The sequence below is a fragment of the Varanus komodoensis genome, unplaced genomic scaffold, assembly GCF_004798865.1.
Source record: "Varanus komodoensis strain SLA01 unplaced genomic scaffold, ASM479886v1 scaffold1, whole genome shotgun sequence".
Taxonomy (NCBI): Eukaryota; Metazoa; Chordata; class Lepidosauria; order Squamata; family Varanidae; genus Varanus; species Varanus komodoensis.
The window spans coordinates 129,209,553-129,228,098 of record NW_025335268.1 but is presented as its reverse complement, the minus strand read 5'-3'; the positions used below and the strand labels follow the sequence as shown (position 1 = coordinate 129,228,098).

The 18,546-nt window shown below is 44.6% G+C and overlaps 1 protein-coding gene across 1 annotated transcript in view; it reads right to left on the bottom strand.

The window, feature by feature from the left end:
* Positions 1-8,035, bottom strand: part of CNTN2 (contactin 2) — a 61,857-nt gene extending 53,822 nt beyond the window's left edge. The window contains exon 1 of the mRNA XM_044451379.1: positions 7,977-8,035. The gene's annotated coding sequence lies outside the window, so the exon portion shown is untranslated. The remainder of the gene's footprint in view (positions 1-7,976) is intronic.
* Positions 8,036-18,546: the final 10,511 nt, after the last annotated feature.

The window sequence follows — 18,546 nt, the reverse complement described above, 5'->3', positions numbered from 1 at the left end:
CTCACTTTTCCATCTGGATGGTCAAAACAGCTAAAAATAGAATAAATAAAATATGCCGTTTGTACAAACCAACACTAAACGATGTGCTAAAAACAAACAACCGGTAGCATAAAATAAAAATCCAGTCTGCTCTCTTTTTCTAAGCTTTGAGAGTAACACATGGAAAATTGTTATGTAAAGGCTAAGGAAGAAGTGGAAGATTATTATAAGAGGGGAACCTTTCACTTGCAAAAGCACCTCCAAATACTTTTCCCTTCTATATACAGAAATTAAAATAAATTACTGTGTTTTAGCTCTTTCAAGTGTTTTAAATTTTCCATAGTGGGATTTTTATGATGGATTTTACCTATCTGTATTTTATCTATATGCATCCTATATCTTTTTATTTTATCTGTGTTCTGTATTTTGTGAATTGCAATGAACTACCCAGACAGTTCAGCTGTTCAGTAGCATTTGTTGCTGTTATTATGTGCCATCAAGTCGTCTCTGACTTATGGCAACCCAATGGATGAAAGCCCTCCAAAATGTCCTATTCACAACAGCCCCGCTCAGCTCTTGCAAATTAAAGTACATGGTTTCATTTATGGAGTCAATTCAGCAGTATAGACATAAATACCGTCCAGAAAAAATATTGTTTCTCCCTGTTGTAGAGAACCATTTATGTTTGTTGTGTTATTGACAGCCATTACATTAATTCTTACTCTCATCTCTAACCTATTTTCATGTCCAGTAAACCAGTGTGATCCACAGAAAGGAAAGGAGCAACAATTGTGACAAACGCCCTGCAAGACTGGAAGCAGAGGGACAAGAAAATGTGTAGGCATCCAGAGGTAACAACAGAGAAACCTATTCTTCTTTCCTAATATTCCAATTATAATTTTAATACACATTCCCTCATTTGGAATGCAATGTTAAAATCCATCCTAATGGATGCACTGGCACCAAATGCACTGTATCTGGTACGTGCTGAATGGTATCAATGGGTAACAGGGACCTAAAATACATGCTACCTTCCTAGCAAGGATTCTTCCTCTTCCTTGCAGTGACTATTAGTAATTATTTGATCAGACCAGTTTCCCATGCAATCCAAGGGCCTCTGTCAATGTTTTGGGTGACACTAACGAAAGGGTGTGTGATTGGAGAAACATACCTCAGACTCTCTTGCAGTTTTGTAGAGGATCCTGGAACAGAACTTTTGGATCCAATATCAGTTTCTGTACCAAGTCATGAATTCACACTTCCCATAGACAAAAGGTCAAGCTGCATGAGAATACTTTTAAGAATTTAAAAATCACACATTTAAGACCAGTGGGGCTGAAGCATGTTACAATTTCTGTCTCCCTCCATGTGATTCCAAGTAAATCAGAATGGAGGAGATGCCAATGGGAAAAGTTGTTTTGGTCGTGGGCACTCAGACAGAATGAATACATAGCAGAGAAGAGATGAAGGAAAAGAAATAAATGGGGAGGAAAGAAATTAGAAATAAAGGCGAAGAACGAGATTAGTCATTCTCAAGGAATGACCAACAAAATACAGAATGTAATGCATCAAAAACACAGCACTAAAGAAAGAAATCAATTAATGAAAAAAAGAGAGAGGGAAAATAAATGTCATGGATATTCTGTGCCAGTGGGGCGGGAACGGCTGCCAGTCAGCAAGGAGCATTATGCAGTCACAAACTGTGATTGCAATTCTCTGAGAACGTCTCCCAGTGAACTACCATCTCAAGAACGCTTTCTCCAATAAGCAAGGCCTGCATAACAGAAATCGCTGGTGAAAACAAGTCAGTAGCATGTTTACTCAGGAGTGAATGTCACAATGCTCGCTGTGATGCTTTACCTCCAGCAAAGTGTGCAGAAGCCTGTAGCTTCATAATCCTTGAGAAAGAAAGGGGTGGGGGGAGGGAGAGGGGGAGGAGGAGAGAGAGAATGATCAGGACATAAAGTGATGCTCCTTTATTTTGGGCCAATGTGGACCAGTTTCAAGGTCCTCTCTGATGTTGTCTCTGCTGCTTGTTCCAGCCCTTTATGGCCAAGACAAAGAGCTGAAAATGGCCAGGGAAAGGAAAGAGTACAATGCTATCACAGCACTGCCTGGAAAAGCAAAACATCTTGGCTATTCATTCATTTCAAATGTTCATAGTCTAACATTCTATTTGCATAAATGTTCAAACAGGTATAGATACAATTTTTTAAAATCCATCAAAATTCAAATAATTCTGTCTTAGAAATCAGAAAGCACGGTTCAGTCATTTATAGTTGTCACTGCTGTTGTTTTTAATCAGATGCTTAAAGGAAATCAGTAAAGGTCCAAGGTAAATATCTCTAGAGAAGAACTTTCTTGGACAGGGTGACATCTAGATTAGCCAAGAACAATTTCTTAGCAAAATTAGGTGAAGGTGAAATGACAGGCAGATCTTGTATAGTTAAAAACAAACAAACTCAAAACATTGTCCTTATATTATGTAATCAAAACTTAGAAGAAATTCAAAGGTAAACAATAAAATAGTGAGATCAAAACATTCAATATCACCACCAAAGAAAACAATGAGACCCGCGGTTTAAAAAAATTCCCTAGGATGCAGAAGTGAGGGAGAGAGAAATGCAAAATAACCTTTTCTCTCCAAAGACCCCAGCTCATCATCTGGTTGGGTAAGGAAGTTCTCCACTGCTGTGGCCCCATCATCTTCACACAGGGCAACTGCAGGCAAGCTCACTTTTAGCACACTTAGTATACATTGTGAATAAATACAGTGGGCATTTGAATAAATACTGCTTTAGCAGTTTGGGAGTCGTTGCTTCTTGGTACTGTGCTTGCAAGGAGGATCGAGCCCCCAACTCAGCAGTCAAGGAGAGTTGACGTGAGTCCCTTGGTTCACTCTGAAGCTTTCCCTGTCCAATCTCCCTCCCTCAGTGCCCCCAAAACCTTGATGGCAAGAGGGAAGCAAGCAAGGCAGGACAACCAGAAAGGAGCTACTGGTGCAGAGTGCGGCGGAGAGGCATGTGGCACATGGGTGGTTCACAGGGGATCAACAATCACTTCCCCAACAGCATCCACTCTCAAGAGCACCACCAATAGTCCACCTTTTCTCAACCTGGTGATCTCCGTATGTGTTGGACTGCAGCTTACAGCATACTTCGACAAGGCATGTTGGGAATTGTAGTTCAACACATATGGAAGGGGGGTGTATGGGGATAGAATAACCCATCATCTATGGCCAAGCCTGGGCTCTCTCTCTCTCTCTCTAGGTAAGGCAATGAAATGTGGCTTCAGCAGGTAACCCTAACTGGTGTTGCTCCTAGGAGCTTTGCTATGCGCACTAAAATTTGGGTTTTTTTTCCATCCTTGACCTCTGTTTCTGAGGATGCTGAGGGTTGTAGCCAGACTCCAACATCTTCTAAAGAAACATATTTGCATGTCTTTTTGCATAGATGGTGCTACATTGTTTTCAATAAAATGCTCATTAAGGGTGCCATCTAAATAAAATACATGCCTCAAGGTGTAGTGGCGGAGATTGTTACCACTGTACCTTATCCCACACACAGAATGCATTTAAGCCTCTATATTTGGAAGCTTACATGCAGCAAGGCTGTGGATCACTGGACCACACCTTAAAAGATATATTATGAACACTGCATTTCTCAAATTGCATGAAATACAGAAATGCACAAGAAACTCTACCACTTTTTCTTCTCTCACATCACCTTTAAAATCTTTCCAATCTGTGCAACTCACATCCCCAAAGCACAGTTCTACCCAGATCAAAGTTTACAAATGGAAGAAATCTCAATCAAATGAGAGAAGAAAACTATACTTTTACAGCAAATGCAAATCATTCAGGATTATTTGGTTCCATGTGCAGTACAGCCAGTATAGAACCCTGGATGGTTATATGTAATCAGTACTGCTGTTCTAGAACATTAGAAGAGCCATGCTGGATCAGACCCAAGGACCAGCTTGCTCAGCATCAAGCTCCAAGTGGCCAGCCACCCGCCTAAGAAAACAAGCTTTTGCCATCTGTATATGGTGTCAGTTGCTGATAATTGCTTAGACACACCCACATACTAGCAACTTTCTAATATGCAATGTGCAAACCCAAATGAGCTTTGGTTTTTTAACAGTAGTACAAGCTATACTTCTGATATAATGACTCAAGCACCCTAGATTTCTTGCTTTATTTCCCTTATTCATGTCCCAGGACACTGCCTAGTTTCTTGCTCTCATGTAGATCCTAAACTAAAGTATGCCTAGAGACATCCTTGTAAGGCTGTCCACACCCATCCCAGCTAAACAAAGGAAATGAATGTGTCAACAAGTCACAAATTACTCTTCAAGTTACTAATTTTTCATTCCTAGGAACTGCTGGTATAACACTAGATGATAAGGAACATGTTATTTCTTTCAAAAAGAGTGAATATAGAATGGATACTATATCTCGGGATTCCATGTGAAGAATAAATAATGTTTTAGGGGCAGTGGGAATCAGGGTGATACATCTGAAAATGTGCAGGTTCTCCTAGTGCTCCATGTCAAAATTCAATGATTTGTGTTGAAAACAAGCAAGCACACACACTTAAAATAGATGAGCCATAACCAAAAACTGATGGGGAACACTTGCTACTCAAAGATTGGAGAAATTCAGTGGAACGAGCATAAGGTTGCCAATGTTCTATTTTCTAAATGCATTTATTTTTGCAGGGCTCCTGTGGTGTTTAACAGCTGCATGACAGAATGAAATTCAGCAGCTGATTCTTTCCCTGTCACTGTAATGCCACGCTAAGAAAAACTTAACCTACTGCATTTCTACACATCACACATTTTTGAACATACAGGCATCATGCAAGAAAATAACCTGGCCATCCTAAACAGGATTTGTAACACCTGGCTGCTTCTGCATCTGCATCACGAATGGACATGAATGAACAAAAGGATGCCGGACTTCTGAGATCCAGGTATGCACTTGGGATTGCTTGCTGTGACAATGAATCAACCCAGCCATAGCAATAACATTGAATACATGAGTCATGGTGTGCGCCTAGGGCTCCCATACCCTGCTTATGGTTCCGCTTAACAGACAAGCCAACCATGCAGTGTGTTTTCACAAGCAGTTACCTTGTTTTCATGCTAATTCATACTTCAGACCGTTTCCTGCATGCTTTTAATCACCTGCCCCCCCCCCCCACATATTCAGAGCAGACTTCTTGACAGCTGTGTGTGTATTAGTAGGAGTCCTGGGCCAGGTGGCTTTGCTTGAAGCCAGATGGGCCAGGGACTGTAGGTGGGGCGGGAAGGAATATGCTGAGGTCAAATTTACAAGGGCTTACATGAGGTGTTGTCTGATTTAGGCCAGTGATCCATTTTTTATAGTTGCATTTTATTTTTTATTATTGCTGTGAGCTCCCCAGAAAGTTTTGACTACTGGTTGGTAAAGAAATGCAATAAATAAATAAAATCCAGAGCACTAATTGTTCAATTGACAGGACTTTGGCTTGAATGGAGGATGGAAGCTGATGTTTTAAAACTTTCTCCTTCTCAATGTGGTGGTGGATTTGTTTACGATCATCTATGACCTGGTGGTTTTAAAATATGCTGCTGTTTGTAGTGTCTACCAGAAGGAAGGAAGGAACTCTTTTGCCAAAGTATACCTTTATGAATTATTGCCCTATCCAAATTAAAATACATACCACCAAGGCTGGCCTTATAGAAAATATAAAGCATGTATCTCAGATTATTTGGCTCCAGCACAGTGTAGCCTATGAGCAACTAATGCAAGACCCTAACCCTAACCAAAAAGTGACAGCTGAAGCCTCAGGTTTGCAGGCTTCTTCTAGTCCACACAGCTGCACATGCAACCAAAAGTTCTGTTGCATCTTAAGGAATACATGTTGTGTCCAGATCTAAGCTAGAGCAATTGTGCTAGCAAAAGGGAACTGCCCTGCCATCCTCCTCCACAGGGCAGCCCCTCAAGTCCCCTGAAAATGTTCAGGAGGAGAGCAGGAGATCCTGCCCAACTGGGTAAACTGTGATTTAGTGGGGAAGGGGTGATGATCACCAAAAAGTTGAAAACTGGCCCTCTGCCAGCAATATGGGTGGTTCCATCGTGTTAAAGAGCCGTTCAGCTGTGTGTTATTTCCGAGAAGTACTGTTCATTTACACCAGCCTGAAGCTGCCATAGAAAAATAATAAAATCCTACTTAATCTTGGGGAAAGGGGGGATGTAAAACAGCACCCCCTTTCTCTTCAGCCCTGGAGGGCACAATGAGACCCCTCCCCGCTGTCACAGTTAGGATTGCTCTGCCACACATTTATTCTGACAGAAGCTTTTGAGGACTAGCTTTCACACAGAGGCAAATAGTGCTATCCTCAGCTGGCAGGATATCCCTGTAGATTATATACACAGAGAGGTACAGAGAAGGGTGTGTGAACCGTGGGGTGAAAACACCACGAAATGGAAGGGATAAAAGGATATCATATTGCCTGGGCTGGAACAGTAGCAGATGGTTGGACATGATGCTGGTAAAACACATGCTGCTTGCATGAAGAAGGTCCTGGGTTACAACCTCAGTGTCTCTGGAAGTTCTGCTGAACCCCTGAAGAGCCACTGCTTGTCAGGGTCAACAGTTCTGGGCTGGGTGCACCACTGGTACAATTCTGTATAAGACGGTTTCTATCTTCCTAGGAGCACGTGGTGTCCTGCACTGAGCAGGGGGACTGGACCCAGTGATCTTACTGGTCCCTTCCAACTCACTCCACAAAATCCAGTTCTTGCATGGTGGATTACTTTCAAGTGGGTGGATCCCAACAAGCTGACACGCTGTCCAGCTGTAAAAGGTAGGCCTTCCCATTTAAAATTCATTTGGCTAAGTGCTTTAGCTTTGAACCTGAAGAAGTCTAGATCAGGCCTGTTGCACAATCTATGACCCACCATGACAAACATAGCCCATCAGCCAAGCCTCTCAGGTCCCTGACCCCACCTCACCTTCAGCCCAGTTCTTACATGTCCCAAGCATGAAGCAAAACCAAGTTTTGCTTTTCTCTAGTCCCTGGTGAGTCCTCTTACAAGACTCATGGGCTCCCTTCAGCTTGGTAAGTCACAAGTCATGCAGGTCTGATGTAGATCCAAATCATGAAACATAAAATCAGTGCAACTGAGCCTAACTGGGCACAAATCCATTCTTCTCTCCTCACTGCCTGCAGGCCATCCCATCCTGAAGGCCCTTCCCTCCTCGCCCCCATAACCTCTTCCATGGCTTCACATGCAGCTCCAGCCCCCAGAAATATCTCGAAAATGGCTTAGTGGACTCGGAGAGAAGTAAACACGCGAACACCCACACACTGGAAACCAAAGTTCCCTTTTTTTCTGCAGCCGTGATGGGAGTGGAGTGGCAGCGCCTGCAGTGCAAGAACTACTCAGACTGATCCCATCCTTCAGCACTGCGCCCCGCGCCCGGTCGCCCTCGGTTCGGGGATGGAGAGTTACTCCGACCGAGCTTTCCCCGGTCACACCTACATGGTGCTCGTCCAGCTATCAAGTCAAAAACCGGAGGGGCGGGGAGGGTCTCCATCACTTCTCCCTGTGCTCCATCGGAGACTGTCATGTGACAGCACGATTAGGCAGGATCCTTCCGTGTCCCCCACCTCCCCAGCCCCTTCCCTTCGCTCCTTATTTTTTCATCCTTGCAGGCTTCTCCGGTGGTCACTTCTGCTGGCTCCGCCGCGTCCCTCGCCGTGCCCGGCTCTAGCCTGTGCCCCTCTTGGGGAGGGCAGCGGGCACGCGTGGCTTCCTGAGGGCAGGGTCTCTCTCCCCCCAGCCCGCCCGCCTGCCCGCCTGCCTGCTGTCCCAGCAAAAGAACCAGCATGGCCCATGACGGGGTGGAAAGTTAGCGGGCAGCTTCCCCGCCTGCCAGCAACCGAGGGCGACTCTTCCGAACAGGAGGCAGAGGGAGAGAAAAGACACCTTCCCTCCCCACCCCTACCTTGGGCGGAGTGGCTGGATCGGCACGTGCTTGCGCGCGGCGTGCCCGTGCGAGGAAAGCCCCGGAGTCCTCGGTGCGGCGGCACCAGCTTCCCCTCTCTCGCCTGCCGCCCTCCTGCCGCAGGTGAGCCTTCCCGTGTGGCGCTGCCGCCGCCGCCTGCGCGCCCGCCCGCGTTATGTGTGCGCGCCCTGAGCCACTGCAGCATCTCCGCATTAGGATGTGCTCCTCCCTTCCCCTCCCTTTTCCGGCGCGCTCTCTCCCGCCCCCCCCCCGCCCCGGCGTTGTAGGGGCCTGGAGGGGGAGGGCCCCCTCCCCTCCCCTTCCACTCCGCCTTCACCTCATTTGCCAGGACCAGTCAGCGCTTGGGAGAGTGACTTGCAGCAGTATGCATAATTCAAGGGCTTCTCCCTCCGCCGCCGCCGCCGCGTTTAACAGTCGCCCCTCTCCAGCCAGACAAGTCTTCTGGAGCAGCACTCCGCTGAATTAGGTCTGGTTGCCTTGGACTCACCCCGTCGTTAGGGCTCGGGAACGCAAGGCACGGCACTGCAGGGCAGGGGGAGGCACGCGGGATGCCCCCCTCTCAAGCCGTCGACAATGCGAGGAAAGCAAGACTTCCCGCTGCCCCACCCTCCCCCCAGCAAATATTTGTTTCCATAATTGTGCATGCATGACACAGAATTTAATTTGCAGCATGCAAGGTCCAGTGGAAAAGGTGTGCATCCGGCCAAGGGCTGCTCCGTCTTCTTCTTCCGTAAATATGCTGCTCCTGTACATACATGCACACATAGCAAGGTGGACTAGGCCCAGATGACTCAGGGAAAACAGCACCCCTCCATCCCACTAAGTGTATTCGGCCCAGTTCTTTTCATCGCTACAGCAGGATAACTAAATTTGATGTTTAATTTGAAGCACAAATGTACTTTCTGAAATAACTGAGGCATGCTTCTTTCCCAACCCTTGGAAGGTGTTTCTGAACAAGCACAGAGAGCTGCTGGTTCACACAGCCAGCTGGGCTTAGGGAAGGAAGTTTCAGTAGCTTGAATTTCTGGCACATGTGAGTCCCGGGCATTTGTGTTTGAAGCCTAGCTTTGCTGAAGGACGAGCAGATGCACATACATCATTGATCCTTGGGTGATGTCATGCCATTGTGCATGGGATGTACCCCAAATGAGCAATGAAGGGGCTTCAGCTTGAATTGCAGGTATAGCAGTGGGTGTTGACCCCCCCCTTATCTTTTGTGGTGGGCCCCTTGGCTATTGTTTTTCAAATATTATGGGGAAGGCACCAGATGCAGGGGAGAAAACAGGAGGAATCATCCCTGTACATAAATGTGTCTACTGAGCCCCAAAGAGTTTCACACAGCTTCTTTTGAAAGCACTTTTTAAACTTTTATATTTAATATAGCATGCAGATGATGAAACTTAAAAAAAAATCGGTTTTGGTCATATTCAGAACTCTAGAGCTGGCACCCTATGAGGAGGCAAGGATTGTACAAGGCTGCTGCCAGAACACTTGGCTGCTAAGAAAAGCTGTTTTTAGCTGCCCAAGAGGTCTGGTCTTTAGTGAATACTTGTTAACTCCCACTGGACAGATGATCTGCAAATGTTGTTTATGACTAGCTTTTGTCTGATTTATGTTGCTGTAGCAGCATCTCAAATATTAATGGATTTTACTTCCTAACATTCTGCAGAGGGAGGTGCTATTTTAGTAGGGAAAACAAAGACTAGTTTTGGTTAACTGTCATCTGTCTATGAAGTAAGCATGTGAAGGGCCAATTTAGTGACAGTTGTCATTTTGGGGTGCCCTTCTGATTCTTACATGTTAGATGTTCAAGCATGCTGACTTGTCACTGGCCCATTAATGGGTTTGAATTTGGGTACATATTTCCTTGTGCAAGGAAAAAAAAGGGAAAATTATACCTGGGATGTGTGGGACGTGTGGCACTTTGAGCACAAACCTTGCCCCCCTCCGTTCACATAAGCCTCTGAACTTGGAGGCTTAAGCATATCCTATTTCCCGAACAACATGTAATGGCAATGATATATCTGCCACCACTGCCCCTTTCACCCTGATTTTTATCTGGATGGCCAACAGGAATCAGCATAAGTGCTCAGCTTCAGCCTCTTCCCCTCCCCATGCCTGACACTTTCCCTCTGAGGTTCATTTACGATCTCAGGGAGGCAGCTCATGTAGTTAGTTCTTTCCATGCTGGCTGTGAGTGGGGCAGGGACTGGGCTTCTGCAGTGCCAGCCCTGAGACTGCAGGGTCTTTGAGCTGGGACTCTGAATAATCCTATGGCTCCCTAGATAATGTTGGGAGGTCATAGGATTGTGCCCTTAATCTTATTTCAGAGCAGTGTGATAGTGGCGATGACAGGAGATTCTGTAACAGAGCATCTGTGGGTGTAATGAGCTCATGGCTTTCAGGGAATGAGTTCCTTCCTGCGAAGCCAAGGCTGCTGGCCTGGAGCAGCTAAGAGAGGCAGAAAGGTTGGCTGACAAGACCCTTGGGAACCAAATGTCAGGATCCCAATTTCTGGGTGACAGCTGCTCTGGTGCCCACTAAAACACATTTGGTCCTAGTAATATGCTACTGTTCTCCAACCCAGGGTGTTCTGGGTGATCTTGAGATGGAGAACAAAATCAGGAAGGCCTCAGGAAAAGGCAGTGTGGTAATATGGGTGACTTTAACTGTCCACCATGTCAACTGGATAAATGTATGTTCCAGTTCTGACAAAGATGTTAATTTTCTCCATGTCCTAAATGACTGTGCTATAGAAGAGTTGGTCATGCAACTGACCATAGAGAAGGCAAATCTGGATTTCAACCTAAGTGGAATTGTGCAGCACCTGATATGAGATGTAAATGTTGTAATGCTGTTGAACCAATTGGAAAGAGTGACCACAGCACTATCAGATTTGGTATGCAGTTAAGTGGAAGATTGCTTAGTACATGTAAGAGGTACTCAGGTGTGGAGAAAGTGGAGAGGGTGACATTTTTCTCCCTCCCATAATATCAGAAGCCAGGGTCATCCCATGAAGCTGATTGGTGGAAGATTCAGGACAGATAAAAGGAACTGCTTCTTCACACAGCCCACTATGGAATTCACTCCCACAGGGAGTAGTATTGGTCATCCATTTGAATGGCTTTAAAAGGGGATTGGACACATTCATGGAGGAGAAGGCTATCCATGGCTACTAGCCTTGCTGTTGATATCAGACGCAATAGGCCTGTGTACAGCAGCTGCCGAGAAGCTTGAGCAGGTGTTGCTCCTGCACCCATCCTGATTGCAGGGTCTTGTGAGTGCTGACCTGGGTAGATTGCTGGTCTGATCCAGCATGACTGTTCTTCTCTTCTTATCTTCACAGCATTAGCCCTTGGAATAGGAAATGGGAGTTTTTAATGGGGAGCTGGTCTCTCCTCCTTATACCCCAATTACAGTCAGTAATAGATTGTTACCTGCATTTGTAGTTGAAGGCTCCACTGGGTGGAATCTAGAAGCTGAGGAAAATGTAGATCCTTGATTGCCTGCAGACAGTCTTAATGTGCTCTGTGGAGCTTTCTGTAGGTGTTTTGCATGTGTGTGTGGAGAAGCTCCAGCTATCTTACGAGATGCAGAGTGGCATATAGACTGTATCCGGTAGCGCCACTCATCTGGCTTCTGGTAATCTTTAGGACTGTATGCTGTACGTATTTGTGCATTATATTAACATTTCTGCACTAGCTGCTGGACCTGACCAATTTTTCCAAAGAATTCTTTGTGATAATTGCCTCTCTGGTTGGGTGTTTGCTTGTCTCAGGGCCATTGTTTTAATTTGAGAATGAAGGTGTATATCTTTCAAACTGTGGAGTGTTTGTTCAAAGTGAACTTAAAAGAGATGCATTAGGAAACTATTTTCTGCCTTTCTAAAGCAGTGATGCTTTCTTTTCAATGGAAAGGAGGCTTGTATGTTATCAGAACAATCGTGCAAGATATTGGGAGCAACTAGATCTGAAATCTCATTCTTGGCAACGCAAAGGCTGTTCTCCGGCAAGTGTTCATGTTTGAATTTTCTAAAATAAAGGTGATTTCTTCAGTATTTTGAATGACAGGAACTTTTGTCTCAGGGGTTTGAAGCACTCATCCACATGGAATAATAATGTGAAATGTTTCAGTCAGCAAACTGATACTTAACATTATTGTCTTAAAAGAACTCAAAATTAGAATGTTTAAGGTCTTGAAGTAAGCATCAAAGGAAGTCAGACAACAACTTATTCTAATTGGATCCAGTTTTAATTCTGACACATTGCCAAATTTGCACATTGAAGAGAATTTAATTTCCGCTGTAGAATTAATGTACATTCTGCAATACGAAAAACATACTTGGGAATCCAGTGTGGTTTGGCTTGGCAATACTCACTGTTGTCCTGAAGTTCCCAGTCAGTTGATGGAAGGACTATAAGATTATTCAGCAGTGTTTGCTCTTGTTTTTATAACAAGTTGATCACAGTAAAGGTGCCTTTGCTATCAACGCGAAAATAGAATGGACAAACAAGATTTCTCTTCTACACCCACTTCCTCCCAACATGTTTGCTGCTGTTTTCCCCCTGGTATAATATATCAATAGGAATATGCCACAGATTTCAGTTCAGCTTTATGTAATCACCTCAGTGAGGATATAGGTCTTTAAGCGGCTATAATCTTATGTACATTTTCCTGTGGGGATCTCTTCTGCATAAACATGGATAGGAATGCACTGTTTAAGACCTTTATAGGTGCAACTGATGGATGAATGTCTTTACAGATCTGGGACTCTCTTGCTTGGACCTCAATGTTTTGACCAAGATATTGGTCAAACAGTCTCACAGCTCTTTTTGCTTCTATGAACAAGAACTCTTCCTGAAGTGCAGTGCTGCACTTCAGGTTAATTCATTTCTGGTTTGCTTTGTCAGTTCCTTCCAGCGGTTTCGTGTGTTAGATCTGTTTCTTGGGTGTTCAGCCAGTGCAATTATTCCGTGGCAGGGACTGGCAGAAAGTTGGACTCTAGATGTTCTAGACCTCAACTGCCAGCAGTCCTGGCCATCGGCCATGCTAACAGGGGCTTCTGGTAGTTGAAGTCCCGAACATCTGTGGAACTACTTTCAGCCCACCCATTTTCTTCAGTATCTGGATTGTCGTAAAGGATGTATCATAGCCTAATTGCTCTCTTTATTGGACTTTCACCCACTAGTTAGTTATATATAGGATGGGCAGAAATTGGATCTCCATTTCTTTGAGCTTCAACGCCCAGCATTCCAGACCACAGGCCACATTTACAGGAGCTTCTGAGAGTTGGTCCAAAACATCTAAAGATCTGCCTTCTTTCCACATGTTCTAGATCATGTTTGAAAATTAAGTGCTCCTATGACTGCATAGTGATATGCCTCTTTGTTGGTCTTTGTCTTGTTGCTGACTGTTTGGGTTGAACATGCTGAGTGGAATTATGGCAGTTGTAATCTAACACAACCGGTGGGCACCAGCCTGGGAAAGTCTTGGTAGAGTATTGGAGTAGTACCAAGTCCCAGAAAACTCACTGGGTAACCACTTAGTAACTGCCACACAGTCATCCTGCTTCATGGGGCTCTGAGAACAAAATTGGTGACAGGGGAGAACTATATCCTTTCTGGAGTAAAAGTGGGACCTAAACATAGTAAAAACATGCATACAAACTGGCACTGGTACATGAAAGGTAATCAGGCATGTTTTGGATCACAAAATACTTTGCATAAGAAAACTGTCCTCTTCATGACTTCGATGCTACCAGCAAGGAGTCCTATGCTGATAAGGCAGTTGTTCCCAACCTGGCCTCCTCCAAATGTGCTGGACTCCCAGAATGCCCCATACTGACATATCTGGAGGGTACCAAATTGGGTAAGACTGTGTTAGGGCTTGTTTTAGGATCATCTGGTCATGGAGAGGCAGTGCACGCAGTATGTATTTCTTGCTAAAGGTGCGACCTAGAGAAGACTGCAAATCTCTGACGCCCCAAGTTGTGTCCTATGACCTTGTTCTCTCAGCTTCTCCCAGCACTCCCCCGTGCTTATAGTTACGCTGCAGCTAAGCGTACAAAAAGCTGTGAAACCTAATGCTACTCCCAGATGGGGACTCTTTCCGAATGCAGGCCGTGATGGTGAAGTTTGAAAAGATGGATGACCCCATGTGTTCCTGTCGCACAGCTCCCACCATAACGCAGCTGATCGCATAGGCTTGATTTCAAGTCTCTTTCTCTGGCCTGTGAAGATTAGCTGTGGCAGGGAATGGGAAGGTGGCTGTAAGCGGAGGCACCCATTATTTGCCATCCGTTCCATCTGGCTTGCCCTCACAGAACCATTGTGAGGCCATTAATAATGCACAGGGATCAATGGACATGGGTGGTCCAAGAGATCAAAGGACACTGGATAGTCCACTCGCTGTAATGGCTCATCCTTTCAGAGCAGTAATACGTTGTATTAGTAATCATATGACCTTTCTTGCCCTGTATTGACTGCAAAGGCCCCAAAAGTATAGCATCCTTTCATGATAAGTTATTATGAGAGGGAAGGAAACAGCACCTGTAATATCAGAGCCCATCTCAGATGCAGGAAGGCAATGTTGCCAAAAGAGATATTTGGTCTGTAGCTAATTTCCTATCAGCCTTTTTCCACATTTACCAAACACTGTGACGTCTGCTGTTTCCATTAAACATGAAACAGACAGTACTACATTCTTTCAGATATACAGAGAAATGTCTCTCTTTCATTAAGTGCCTTTTTCTTTCTTTTTTAAAGTGCTTGCCTATTTTTAATGCTATATTTTAATTCATTGTTCCCATTCATGAACGCTATTGTTTCGGTTAGATAGTTGGGCAGGTTTGAATGTTCTTGCAGCATACAAAATGTTTCCTTCATTAGGTGAGATCCAAATTTGGACATACTTAAAACAGACCCATTCATAGGACTTAAGCTAAACATGAGAGCCAGTGTGGCGTAGTGGTTAAGAGCATGGGGCTGGGACTCAGGCAATCTGGGTTCTGGTCCCCGTTCAGCCATGGAGCCAACTGGGTGACTTTGGGCCAGTCACAGACTCTCAGCCCAACCTACCTCACAGGGTTGTTGTTGTGGGGATAAGATGGAGGAGGAGAGATAATGTAAGCTGCCTTGAGCCCTTTGTAGGAAAAAGGCAGGATATAAATCGAAAAATAAATAATAAAATAAAACGAATATCTTAAATCTGACTGAATTCAATGCATTTTCTCAATGTAGGACAAAGATCTGCTTGTGTGTAAAAATCAAAAGCTCCTTTCACCCCCATTTTTTCTCAAACATATATTGAAGAAGTTGTGATAGATGTCCGTCTCAGTTCTCTGTGCTTACTCAGAAATACATTCCATGAACTCAGTGGCACTTCCTTCCTTAGCCGTTGATATATTCTGAGACTCAGGGGAAGGTGGGGAGATGCAGCTGCCTATCCACATGCATGTCTTCTTATTCTGGTTGGTAAATGGAGAATTGTGGTAAATAGTCTATTTACTTTTTTATCGGAAAGAACAATGCTGAAGGGGACTTGCAATCAATTTCAGTTCCCCTTGGAGTACACGGAGTCAGAGAAGAATGTGGAAAGTTATTCTGACTTAAAGAGTAACTGGAGCTAACGCGTGCAGTCTTTGCTGCCATCCATCACGAGGGTGGGGCCACTCTCATCAGGTGCCTGGGCTAATAACTTCCTTGTGCTTTTGGAATAAAAGGTCGGGGCAGTCTTGGAGTAAAAGGACAATTGATGATCTGGCAGAGCAAATGGCTACACATAATTTCTTTGGCAACTGTTCAAACTTGGAAGATGAAGACAGTGGGGGTGGGGGGTCATTTATCCTCCCTCTACAATGCTTTTTTCTATTTCTGAAAAACTGATAAGAAGGTTCTTGTTTGTTTTCTTCTTGTCCTCTTAAGTTTCCCTGCTAGACACACATCCCCTTTCATTTTCTTCCAAAAGCAGAGGTGAAAGCTGCCCAAAGGGAAGAGAATGCCCAGATTTCCATGCTGCATGTTTCCTGTCTCCTTGCCAAACAGTCACGCAGCAAATTCTTACCCAGATTTCATTTTGTATAGAAAATATGACTTCATGTTGTGCAAGTGGGGTCTTTAATTAAATACTACACCATGGAGTACCACAATTCAATTCAGTTCTATTCATTGTTACATTTATATCCTGCCTTTTTCATCTTGCAAGGGAACCAAGGCAGCTTACATGGTCTTCTTCCTCTCCATTTTACTCTCCCAGCAACCTGTGAGGTAGACTGAGAGCAGTGATTGACCCAAAATCAAGCCTCATAGTCACGTGGGGACTAGAACACAGACATCCCAAGTCCCAGTCCAATGCTCTAACCACTATACCATGCTCTCTCTCAGATTTCAGCCATTACTAACCTCACCTCCAGTGCTGTTTTCCATTTTCCAACAGCCAGCACCCTGTGGCAACTGGGTGTGCTAAGTGCTCATTAGGCTGTTTTGGGTTCCCTGCCCTCACCCCAAATATTTCTGCAAATCTTTGGACTCCCACAAGCTGCTAATACTGCTTTCATGTGTGTGGGTAATGTTGTTTTGGCTACAGAAGCTATGGCCACAATATCAGAAAAATAAGGAATTACGGTGCAGCTGTTGGTTAATTCAGCAAGATCCCTGGTGTGGGGTGAAGTGGTTAAAAGCTCGGGATTGGGACTTGGGCAATATGGGTTCTAGACCCTGCTCAGCCATGGAACCAGCTGGGTGGCTTTGGGCCAGTCACGGACTCTCGGCCCAACCTGCCTTACGGGGTTGATGTTGTGGGGATCAGATTGAGAGCAGGGAGAAGAAAATCATGCAAGCTGCTTTGAGTTTGTTTTAAAAAAGTAAAGAAAAAGGTGGGATATAAATCTAATAAATAAATACATAAACAAAGTGAGGGATTGCGATACTTTTCCTCTTCCCTGGAACAGCCTCTGGTGGCTGAGAAGAGATGTAGCGTTTGATATGGAGACACATAAAGTGGATTTTAAGTTTTACTTCTTGGGATTCTTTAGTTCATTATAGCAGGGTTGAACCTACAGTGTGGCAGACTGAAGCAGATTGCTGCAGGCTGCAGATTTAGGGAGTGATCCTGTGTATGTATTTTTGGGCAGAAAAAAGTCCTACAACCCAGCACTTTAAAGCCATCCAAATTGGTGGCCATCAGAACATCTTGTGGATTCCATAATGTAACTCAGCACTGTGTGAAGAAGCCCTTCCATTTATCTGTCATGCATCTTTTATTGGCCAGCATCATGGGGTGATTCCTTTGGCTTCTAGTATTATGAGAGAAAGAGAAGATGACTCCCAACCAATTTTTCTGCACCACACATAATTTGTACACCTTTGTCATGCTCCCTTTATTTTAGTCCTTCTCTTGGAGATCCTGAGAAGGCAGCTCAAACCTCCCAAACTCCATGTCAGGCCCTGAGACCTGCTGTGAGCCTGTGATAAAAGAATATTAGGCTGTGGATTTGTAAAAGAAAGGAATGTCGTTCCTTGCCTGGGCATTGCAGGAGCTGAACAAGGTGTGGGAGGCTATGAGCTCTTCATTTCATTAGTCAGATTTGAAGCAATTACAACTGCATTACTTAAAGAGGCTCTTCTGTTTCCCACCCCTTCAAGGTTTTGCCCTTGGGATCTTACTACTAAGAATTCTACAAGGGGAGATTGTATTGAAAAAGGGAAATACGATGGTCCTTGATATAGGAGGGAAGAGGCACTGCTTGCTCCTTATCTGCCAGACTCTTGTTGGATACTGTCATGATGCCTATATGTTACACCCCTGCATGTCATTTGCTGGGAACATACGAGTTCGTGGGAGCCTGTTCTGCATTTGTGTCCTGCTGACAGGTTTGCCATGGGCATCCGGTTGCCACTCTGCAAACAGCATGCTGGCCTAGAGATGTCTTTGGTTGAATGTGGCAGGGCTATTCTGGTATTGCCATGCCATGGAGGAGGCCGATCTGGGTTGGAAAAGAGTCATAACTGCTGGTGTAAAATTTCTGGAAAATCCCCCAGACCCTGGTTTGTTGGCCTTCTCACAACCCTGGATCTGTAAGCCAGTTTTGTATTCTGGCTTATTAGAAGGGAGACAAGCCAGGAATCTGGATTCTGACAAAATATGAAGCATTTCTGCTTTGATAAGTTTCTGGTTATTTCAGGTGTTCCCACTTGTAAGAAGAGCCACATGACAGCAATCTGGCCGTGTAGATGACTGTCCCACTTGTGACTGATAAGCCTGTCTTCTCAGCACTTCATTAGGGCTTTGTGCAGATGTGGCTACAGAGGTTCACTACTATTTCCAAGCTGAAGGAAAAATTCTAGGACTTTTTCTAACAAATCATACTGCTGTCTCAGTATTGTAACAAGGGCAGTGATGCCAGAAAATAGCCAGTGTGACATTCTTAACAGAAACTGCTGTTTGCATGTCTTTCTCTCTCACACTCTTGCTGTGCGTGTCTTTGATATATCCTGCACTCCAAATACTTTTACGATAGAGTTCATGATGCTTTTTGTGAAACGCTCCACTA